This window comes from Triticum aestivum, chromosome 4A (genome assembly GCF_018294505.1).
Source record: "Triticum aestivum cultivar Chinese Spring chromosome 4A, IWGSC CS RefSeq v2.1, whole genome shotgun sequence".
Taxonomy (NCBI): Eukaryota; Viridiplantae; Streptophyta; class Magnoliopsida; order Poales; family Poaceae; genus Triticum; species Triticum aestivum.
Window position 1 is genome coordinate 34,226,095 of NC_057803.1, and position 8,933 is coordinate 34,235,027.

An 8,933-nucleotide genomic window follows, 5' to 3' on the forward strand; every position below is an offset into this window, starting at 1 on the left:
AGGGCGGCGGCCGGCGGGGTCCTCGCGCGGGGCGGCGGTGCCCGATCCGGGCCAGGAGGGCCCGCTGCGGGCCGCGGTGGGCTGGCGGCAGTGCTGACATGTGGCGGTGCGGGGTTGGACGGGCGGCGGTGGCAGACGCGTCCGGTGACGGTCGGACATGTCCGGTGGCGGCAGGAGGAGGTTAGGGTAGGTTTTGACCGCGAAATTCGGAGGGTGAGGTCTATTTATAGGTAGAGGGAGTTAGGAGAGTCCAAATGGAGTGCGGTTTTTGGCCACGCCGTGATCGAATGTCCGAGAGGATGGGGGGGTTTGGATGGGTTATTGCGCCACTTTGAAGGGGTGTTGGGCTGCAACACACACGAGGCCTTTACGGTTCCCCGATTAACCGTTGGAGTATCAAACGGACTCCAAATGGCACGAAACTTGACAGGCGGTCTACCGGTGGTGTATCAAGGCCGCTTGGCAAATCTCGATCCATTCCGAGAAAGTTTAAAACCCGCACACGAAAAGAGCCAAAAGGGGGCGCTGGAAGACATAGGAGTGTCGGATTGCAAAACGGACAACGGGGAAAATGCTCGGATGCATGAGACAAACGCGTATGCAAATGCGATGCACATGATGACATGGTATGAAATGCATGGCACGCAAACAAATGACAAGGCAACAACAGCGAATAACTGGGAGACACCTGGCGCATCGGTCTCGGGGCGTCACATTGTCTTCGGATCTCCGGACAACTTCCGAAGCGAGGAGGTAATCTTCGATATCGTCCCCTTCTACAACGGCTATCACGCACTGCTCGGACGAACTGCATTTGCTCGATTCAACGCAGTACCACACTATGCTTACCTCAAGCTCAAGATGCCCGGTCCACGCGGCGTCATAACGGTCAGTGGAAATATGGAACTCTCCCTCCGTACAGAAGAGCACACAGCTGCCTTGGCAGCAGAAGTACAGAGCGGCCTTCTCAAGCAGAACCTTAATTCGGCTGCCGAGCCCACGGACACTGTTAAGAGGGTCCGAACTACTCTGCAGCACAAGAGCTCGGCTCGTCAGGAGCTCGACTAGCAATCCGGCCTCCTTCTCAGTCCTGATAAAGTGGCGGCATTCGTGCCGCACGTACATAACTACGCACTCAATATCCCATGGGCATCGACGGAGGCAGAGCTAGCTTGTGGTCCATAGTACGGCTCAACCGACATCGGATACACACATACTTTCACTTTTACTTATTTCCTTTGCAGGTCTCAATCCCACAGGCCCCATCTGGTGGACTGGTCATCGGTCCTCCTGAAGGATAAACACACCAAGACGGCGAGAAACGCAAACATATGGAGACTTTCTAGGTGATTCTATTAATGATAACTCTCCTTGTTTTTCAGGACCCACATGCAGCTCTCCCTTGGTTTCGGCATGTCAAATAGCCTGTTGCTTATCGCACTACCTGTATCAATGCGCCTTGATGTACTAATTAAGTTACAATGAGAACAGTTTGCGGCTGGAGCTTTAGGACCCCAGCTTTTTACCTTTGTACCTTTTCTGTTTTAGGACCCCAATTTGCGGCTGGATAAACACACCAAGACGGCGAGAAACGCAGACATATGTCAGTAAAGGCTATACCTTGAAAACATGAAAGAACTGACCAAATTAGCCTGGCGTTTTAAGCTGAGCCCGCGATCCTCGGTCGTAGGCGGTGGTGTCTTGCCGGCCTTGAAGATCACATTCCAGATGTCTTCGTGTGTCGTGCCGAAGAGCTCTAGCAGCGTCTAGTGCTTGGCTGGATCGAACTCCCACAAATAGCAAGTCCGGCATTGGCACGGAAGGATCCGGCGAATGAGCATAACCTAGATCACGTTCACAAGTTTGATTCTCTTGGTTATCATGTTCTGGACGCATGTATGGAGCCCAGTTAGCTCGTTCGAAGAACCCCATGTTAGCCCCTTCTCTTGCCAGGAGATGAGCTGCAGCGGAGCTCCGGATCAAAATTCGGGGGTCGCCGCCCAGTTGGTGTCGCGCGGCTCGGTGATGTAGAACCACCCCGACTGCCACCCCTTCACCGTCTCCACAAAGGAGCCTTCATGCCATGTGACGTTGGGCATCTTGCCCACCATGGTGCCTCCGTACTCTGCTTGTTGGTCTCTCACCACCTTCGTCTTTACATTGAAGGTCTTCAGCCATAGGCTGAAGTGAGGTGGGATACGGAGAAATGCCTCACAAACGACTATAAATGTCGAGATGTTGAGGATAAAGTTGGGGGCTAGATCATGGAAGTCTAGCCTGTAGTAAAACATCAGTCCGCGGACAAATGGGTGGAGAGGGAATCCCAGCCCACAGATGAAATATGTGAGAAACACAACCCTCTCATGGGGCTCTGGGGTAGGGACGATCTGTCCCTCGACCGGGAGACGGTGAACGATCTCCTTGGCCAGGTATCCGGCCTCTCGGAGCTTCTTGATGTCTTTCTTCTTAACAGAGGAGGTCATCCACTTGCCACCAGCTCCGGATCCGGACATGGTTGGAGTGCTTTCTCCGGCGGGGGAAGCTAGAGCTTGGGCGCTGGAGCTCAAGAATGGATGGGCGGAGGAAGGAGAAGGCAGGGGTGAGTGAGGACGAATCCTTATCACCTTATAAAGGCCGTGAATGTCAAACGCCTTCCTGCTCGCCTTAAAACTCGCCTATTCCCAAGGGCTGTGTAAACGGCACGGTTGAGTTACCCACGCATGTTTGATGAGAATCTCGTAATAAGGGGACACGATCTCTGCTTTGACAAGACGTGCCAATGGCAACCACGTCTCGAAACGTGGAGCGGCAGATGAAAACGGTTTGAAATTATGACCGGACAGATGTGATGTCATGTTGGACTCGTGTAAAATTATATTCTCTCTGCGCTTGTGTGTGGTGTGTGTTACAGGTCCGGACACGTCGATACGTCCGAAGACTATTGTGGAGTTCGGAAGGAGGAACCCGCCTTGCAATGCCGAAGATAGGCCTACGCGTCGGATACCTTGTCATTCAAGCCAGGTTCAGGGGCTACTGAGGGAGTCCTAGACTAAGGGGTCCTCGGGCGTCCGGCCTGTTAGCCATGGGCAGGACTGATGGGCTGTGAAATACGAAGACCGAAGACTACACCCGTGTCCGGATGGGACTCTCCTTGGCGTGGAAGACAAGCTGGGTGACTAAATATGTAGATTCCTTTCTTTGTAACCAACTTTGTGTAACCCTAGATCCTCCCGATGTCTATATAAACCGAAGGGCTTAGTCCGGAAGATATACATTATCATAGCCATACAAGCTAGATCTCTAGGGTTTAGCCATTACGATCTCGTGGTAGATCAACTCTTGTAATACTCATATTCATCAAGATCAATCAAGCAGGACGTAGGGTATTACCTCCATAGAGAGGGCCCGAACCTGGGTAAAACATTGTGTCTCTATCTCTTGTTACCATCGACCTTAGACGCACAGTTCGGGACCCCCTACCCGAGATCCGCCGGTTTTGACACCGACAGGGCCCTCACATTTGCGCGAGACAGAGGGCACCGTAGGATAGTACCATAAATAAAATATACAATCATACCAACCAAGATCACGATTAACCCATAGGACAAAACTTATCTACTCAAACATCATAGGATAGCCAAATATCATTAGGAAATAATATATGGAGTTGAGCATCATGTTTAAGTAGAGATTACAGCAGGGAGAAGTAGTGTTACACCGCTGCATAGAGGCGGCGACGACGACGACGACGATAATGACGACGACGACGACAGCGGCAGCGACTACACGCGGTTCTACCGCCTCCTCGGCATGTAGAACTGCAAGGGCGGCGGGCGGCGAGGGAGACGGCGAGGAGCAGCCTAGTAGCGTTTTTTTTCTTTTTTGTAAAATATTTTAAATATGTACGAACTCGCCGAAGTTTGGTTGAATTTGCGCCGTGTTTGTGCCGAAATTAAAATTTTCAAAAGGGTGCCGCGACTAGGGGGCATTACGCCCCCAGCACGCGGTTTGCGCCGGTGCGCTCTCGGAGGTGATTTTTAGCGCCTCCTGGGGGGCCAACAGCTGAAAATGCTCTTATAATCAATCGGCTAGCTAGCTATCCTGGTGCGTCCGAAGAATCGATCTACTCCATGATCAATCTTTGCTTGAGACATGTGCTACTCGCTCGAAAGTGTATTCGGCAACCATCGAGTCGATTAAAGTGTGCAAAATCACTACAAATAATTAGTGTCCATTTCCACCCGGTGCGCCGGCCGAAACATTACGCCGGACACACGCGAGCGTAACACATGATGGGGCCGAGCACCGCTTTTTCTTTCTCCCAATCCCTTTATCTCTTCCAGCTTTTCACGCTGCATGTTTGCTCTCCTCTACTCGTTCCCCTTCCTTCCTCTATCTTCTTTTCCCTTCCACTTTCCACGCCGGAGCACAAGTCGGGGTTGTTGCCGCTTTTTCTCGCTGTAGGCTAAGGCCGTCCCGAGCTGCGTCCGGCGAACTAGAAGGGGTGGCGGCGCTACAGATTTGGAGCAGGAGAGCAGTGCTGTGGAGACCACTCCAAGATGCGAAGCGAGGCTGGGGAAAGGAGTTGCAATGTTCTGCAATCGGTGGAGCTAGAAGCTCAACTAGCAGGCGCGCAACGACGCCGGCGACTCCTCGATGTTGCAACTGGCGGAGCAGAAAGCTTTCTACCGGCATGCTAAAAAGCTACGACCGGCAATGGCGAAAGCTGCAATCCGGCGGCCATGTCGACCTCGCCGGCGACCACCAATATTGTAACTAGCAGAGCTGAGAGCTTCTACCGGTGAGCTAAAAAGCTACGGCCGGCAAAAACAAAAGCTGCACTCGAGCAGCCAGGCGAACCACAAGAGGCGATGCAGGGATGCTGCAACCGGTGCCAAGGAGGCTACAACGGGCACGACTGAGAGCTGGAACCAGCCACCGGGGATGCTACGACCCATGCAGTTGCAACTTTTTCGATGTGGGAGGAGGCACGAAGAGATGCTGCAACCTACCACCGGAGTGCTACAACGGGCATCACCGGAAGCTGGATCCAGCAAAAAAATTGCTACCATCATCTTTTTTTTTACTAGAAACAGCTCCAGGTTTTTGCTTCCATCATGTACTGTTTTTGCTGGATGTGGTCATTGTTTTTGCTTCCACCACGTTCTGGGCTGCGACTGTGGGGGAGTCGCCGGGCTGCCGTCGGCGAGTTGGCTGGTGCTGCAGTAGAAGCATGCGAGGATATGGGGAAGGAGGAGGTCCAGGGTGCAGGACATGGCCACGGGGGAGACGATGGGGGAGCTGAAGTGGAGAGGCGGCGACGGCGAACTCTGGCCCGCGGCGGGGGCAGCGACCTGCATGGTGGGCGGGGCAGGTGGTCGGGGATTGGCGGCAACCCAGGGTGCAGGGGGGTGCGCATGGAGGGTCGATTTGGTGGGGCGAGGGGAATTTTTTCCCTACTCGTGGGGAACGATGGGAACGAAGTAGGGAGAAAGACGATGGGGAACGACGTCTATCGACAGCTGTGCAAGATTAATTAAACCGCTAGGGCCCGACCGGCCCAAATTTGGGCCGGTGCGCTGGCGCCTAGCGTTGGCCTATTCCCATCCACCAGTGCCATCTTAAATCTACTCCCTTCGTTCTTCAAAGAATGTATTTTCAACTTTATTGAAGGCTGAGTTTGTGCAAAAATTTATTAATGTTTGTGAAACCAATTAAAAGTATGATGAAAATATATTTTATTATGAATCTAATGCTACTAATTTGATGACATAAATGTTGATGTACTAACTAGGTGATACCCCGCGCGTTGCTGTGTGAATTTGTTGTAATTTTCTTATCGGTATATAGAAAAAAGTTTGAACAATGTCATGTTACATTAGCATGCCAAACTATGTAAAGATACACTATATTAGAGTTTGAGGAGGCAAGGAGAAGAAAGCATAATACAGAGGGTACATTGCGAAAGCTTTTGACCTTGTCCATACAATTGACTTTTTTGTTGAGCGTACAAACAAATAACATATTGTATTTCATCCCTCAAAAAAACATATTGTATTTCAAATCCATCATTCAATTTAGGGTCCCATCTATTTTCTATGAATGGCGATACAGTCAAGAAGGCATTCGACTTGTCAACTCCCCGGAACAACAACAAATGTGAAATGACTAAAAATATATGAACTTAGTTCTGGAGCAAAGTCATGCTCAAACACCTTGAGGAAACCATAAATATGCCATCTTGATTAAACCCCGAAGTAGCATGTTTTAACGACAATCTCTAACAAAGTAGTTGACACACTATTATTCAATTGCATAAATTCTTTGTTATTCAATTGGATAAATTCCGATGAGAGAAATATGTTTACCTTTACATATGAGAAGATGGCAATAGGGCCAGTCAGAAGTTATTAGTTGCTTCAGTGTAAATTTTTAAGGTATATGCTGCAATAGTTTTTGGATGCAGAATGTGCAATCATGATAAAAAAACATATTGTATGCATACTTCTCCCAAATATCTCCAAAGTGAATAATTTTATTCACATCAACTGAAACAGTAATGCTAATGAAAAAATAACATCATAACCTGGGATTACCTGGCCCAGTGACTTGAGAATCAATAATGTAAAACTCTTAGAATAAACAATCTTACATCAGATATATTGATGACCTAGACTGTTGAATGCCAATGTATTTTTTCTTTTCTTGTTGAATCTAGAAAAGATCAAGATGGACTGCAATACTTTGGATAACATGTTATCAAGATAAACATGGTTTAAATCATGCACTTTTTTCCATGTCCAAAATCCTACAGCGAAAATTCTGAACACATGTCCTTCAGAAAAAACTATTACAGGATCTGTCACCTTCTCAAACTGTATATGGTCACGATTTTACAACACTACACAAAATTGCAAGAAGATTGGCAGGGGATCATCGCAGCTCCTTGCCATTGATTCTGGCGATCGCGAGGGCTGGCGAGGTCAGGTGCGGAGTCATAGCCGTCAGGTAGTGAAGATCTGAAGGCATCCGCCGATTCATAGAGGAGAGGGAGAGATGAACTGCAGACCAAGAATATCGATCAGACAAAGATATAGTTGGAAAGATTTTCAGTTGCGGCAAACCATGACAATTACCTTGTGATGAGATGGCGTTGATCCACTCGATCTCCATTAGAGAGGAATGCGTAACTGGTGCCCCCCGTGGAAGAGATATGTAGGAGGGGGGAGAGAAAGAACCCCTTTGCGCATCTTCCTCACCGCCTTCTGCACGATCTGGACGTCACATGTGCGACGGCGTGGTCACCAGTATAGTCGACGACCTCCTCCGGCCCCTGAACATGCCCTACCCCAACGCTGCCACACACCACCGCTACGCACCTCCATCGGAGTAATCTGGAGCGGGGAGTTGTCAAACACGACCGGGTAGGATATGAGGGCGATGCCGCATGCGATGGCTGCGCGGCGGAGGCAGTGTCTCCCACAGACAGCCGACTGATCCTATAATACTTGTGGGAAGAACAACCCCATCTAATACTACCCCATTTATTCGGTGGAGAAGAAGAAACGGCAGACATATAGAGGCGGAGAGATTAATGGAAAATCAATCAACCGAGGAATTAATTAGCGCTCGTGTTGGTTCGATTCGAGTGGCCGAACGCCAAAGAGTTATCTCTTCAATAAGGGTTCAAGTTATTACAAACTTTAATGCCTCTTCTGGTTTGGTGATTTTAGGCTGGTCGTAATGCTAATATCATAGGTAGTATCATGCATGCCAACTAGGCAAATTTGATGAGGTGACATAGAATTAAATGAAGAAAGAAATGGTTGAGTATCATATCATGATACCGTATCATATTAAATGGTGTGCTACTATGTGTCATGCATGGCAATAAATAAAGTTGGCTATGATACTAACTTAGATAATATGCACTATGGATATAGTATCATACACTAGTATCATATGCATGATACTAGTATATGATATTCGCCATTACGGCCAGCCTTAGAAATGTTTCTTTTAGTTATTACAAACTTTAATGCCCCTTCTGGTTTGGTCTCACGGGCCAAGCCAGCCAAAATAATCATTGAGGTCGTCTTCATAGATTATAAGGGTTCAAGACTAATATCTCTTCAATTAGCAAAAAAAAAAAGTACTTGTTTTACCTAATTTCACTGGGGTCAGCTGACCCAATGCTATAGTGCTAGCTTCACCCTGTTTCGTCTCAATTTGGCAACTACAGTTAGGTATAATCGCATAGAGATGAACTCCGACAACATTGTGTTATAGAGACAATGAAGAATGTAGGTTGCTTTTTCGGTTTATCGGCGGCAGTTTTTATTTTTGCGAAAATCGACGGCAGTTTTTGAGGATACATTTCACCATGCGTGTGATCTCCTGCATATTATTTTTGAGCATGCTCCTAAAAAGACTAATTGTGTTGTCCATGATTTAGCTAAGTCAGCTAGAAGTAAGGTGTGTGTGGGGTGGATAGAAGATCCCCCGTAGAGATTACTGATACTCTTGTAAAAGATAATATGATGATCATCTTGCAATGAAAGAGTATTTTGATGTAAAAAAAAAACTTAATGTCCCATCTGGATTTTTGATTTGGAGATTGCACAGCTATGGTATGTTGAATATGCATGCTTGCGGTTGCGGACATAACCAACGACGCTGATGGCTCTCCAATATGATAGTCCGCATTTTAGATTGTTGCGATACATGCATCCACGAGTACTCCTACGAAGTAGTGCTGGCGTCAGTCCCTAGACAGCAAGGGCCGTGGCCTGGGGCGTGATGGTTTCTTTGTTCACTGTAGCTATATCCACACTGTTCAACGTTGTTTGACACTGTTGCTCTGTTGTTTGCTTGGGGCGTGCGTCCAGCCTAGCGCTGATATCGCTACGAAGCAACCTCATCAGATTCTACAG